The sequence below is a fragment of the Poecilia latipinna genome, unplaced genomic scaffold (assembly GCF_001443285.1).
Source record: "Poecilia latipinna isolate Pla-1442-1.1 unplaced genomic scaffold, P_latipinna-1.0 Scaffold77, whole genome shotgun sequence".
Lineage (NCBI taxonomy): Eukaryota > Metazoa > Chordata > Actinopteri > Cyprinodontiformes > Poeciliidae > Poecilia > Poecilia latipinna.
The window spans coordinates 339494-341517 of record NW_015112693.1 but is presented as its reverse complement, the minus strand read 5'-3'; the positions used below and the strand labels follow the sequence as shown (position 1 = coordinate 341517).

Genomic DNA, 2024 nt, shown 5'->3' with positions numbered 1-2024 from the left:
ATAAATAAGTCATATTTGATATACGACATTTTAATAACAACTGAAGTTAACATAGTTATTTGATTGTGTTATAAAATGGCTCTATGTGCCCCTTTAATTCGTAAACATGCACTTTGTGGTGGTCCACCACGTTAGTGCCAAATATATTTAAGTTTACAATTCCAGCATGATAGCTGCTTCAAAAATGTAAAGGTTGCATGTTTTTGTTGTGAGGTGCCTTTATGTCAACTAAAAACAAACTTGCAGTGCAAAATCATTCGACAAACAAAACGTGCACTGATGTTTTTCACCAGAGAAGGTTTGCTTTGGAGATACTTTCATATTTACCTCCATAACAACATAATGATTCATCTCTTTCTATACATCGAATTGTTAAGGCGCAAAAAAAAAAAAAAAAAAAACTGTTGCGGTCCATCTCCTGCATGTATCCGTGTCATGGACAGCTGTGAAAAGTGAAGAAATGTTTGACATTATCCCACCTGCGGGAACTCACGCACACACACACGCACGCATGCACGGACACACACATGCACGCACACACACATACGTGTTAGAGGTACGTCTTCTTCCTCTGTTACATACCGGGAATGTCGAAGTTGGAGCACTGACAGCGAGCAGCTCTGTTAACCTGATACAGACACTCATAGGAGTACAGCGGGGTCATCGCCGCGGAGGAGGGGTCGTACTTCAGTCCGTCAGTGACTCAAGTGACCTCTCAGTCAGCCCTATCGGTCTGTATGCTGCAATGAGGTTTTAATTAGTTTTAACTGCTTTGCCACTTGCGCTTTTACAGTGAAGTCTATTCTAATGGTGTTTTTGTTTGCACGAAACAAGAAAAACCTTGAAAACCGTCAGCAATCGAGCCTTAAAGTTTATTCTTATCGAGATAAATATTGCTCTACAACGGCAGCATTTTACGCAGGCCGGTATTTATGACTACATGTTTGTGTGAAGTCCAGAAATAGCCCCCACCGAGCTGCCTCTTTCCTCCGTCTTTCTGAACCGCAGAAGAGGAAGAATCTGCCTTGACCCCCAGGTTTCCGCGACGACTTGTCACAACGTGACCCAAAAACGAAACGTCGGAGCTTCCCGGAAAACACTCTCTGTCTCCGTCTGCTCTGGAAATGAGTGCAGATTTGTCTTTTGTTTCAAAACAAGCTCATCTATAATAATTTGCCACGTAACAGGTCAGAGCACCGCTGCTAATGCCAACCAGATAAAAACCTAAGAGAGAAAGTGCATCTGCGTCCTTCCTGCTTGAAAACTTGGATTCTATATTTACTAGGGCCCTGGACTTGAAATTAAATTAAATGAAATTAAAACTTTATTTATTTTTGAACGTGTAAAATGTCAAAATGGTGTGTTAAGACAAAAGAAAAAAAAAATCATAATAAAGCATAGAAATACAAACCTTTCATATTGTTCAAAAAGAAGTAGAAAGGAAACAAAGCTTGTTAAATCCTAAGTTTTGTTGGATCTTAAATCAGTTAGTTAATTTTGATTAATTACTCGCACAGATTTTAACACGCTAAAAATATTAACACAATAAATTGCATTTCTTTACAAACAAAAGTCCGGAGACGGAACCTTTGTATTTCTGGTGCTCTCACAAATATGACACACGTAAGCGACATCGACAAACTTCTCTTGGCACACTGCACGGCGCAATTTCAGAGCTAAACTGAAACTGTTGCACACCTGGCAGTGGCTACTTCCTGGTCGCAGGTAGCTGCATCCATTCCACAGCTATATGATTGATGACGGGCTGGTACGCTAACTGAGCAACCATTACCGCTAACTGAGTAACCAGCATCGCTAACTGAGCAACCATTACCGCTAACTGAGTAACCAGCATCGCTAACTGAGCAACCATTACCGCTAACTGAGTAACCAGCATCGCTAACTGAGCAACCATTACCGCTAACTGAGTAACCATTACTGCTAACTGAGTAACCAGCATCGCTAACTGAGTAACCAGCATCGCTAACTGAGCAACCATTACCGCTAACTGAGCAACCATTACC

At 41.1% G+C, this 2024-nt stretch overlaps 1 long non-coding RNA gene across 1 annotated transcript in view; it reads right to left on the bottom strand.

Moving 5' to 3' along the window:
* Nucleotides 1–252: 252 nt before the first annotated feature.
* The window catches only part of LOC106936598 (uncharacterized), a 7583-nt gene continuing 5811 nt past the window's right edge, over nucleotides 253–2024 (bottom strand). Inside the window, exons 2-4 of the long non-coding RNA XR_001422166.1 lie at nucleotides 973–1118; nucleotides 583–740; nucleotides 253–443 (exon numbers count right to left, since the gene is read on the bottom strand). This is a non-coding gene — a long non-coding RNA (uncharacterized LOC106936598). The remainder of the gene's footprint in view (nucleotides 444–582; nucleotides 741–972; nucleotides 1119–2024) is intronic.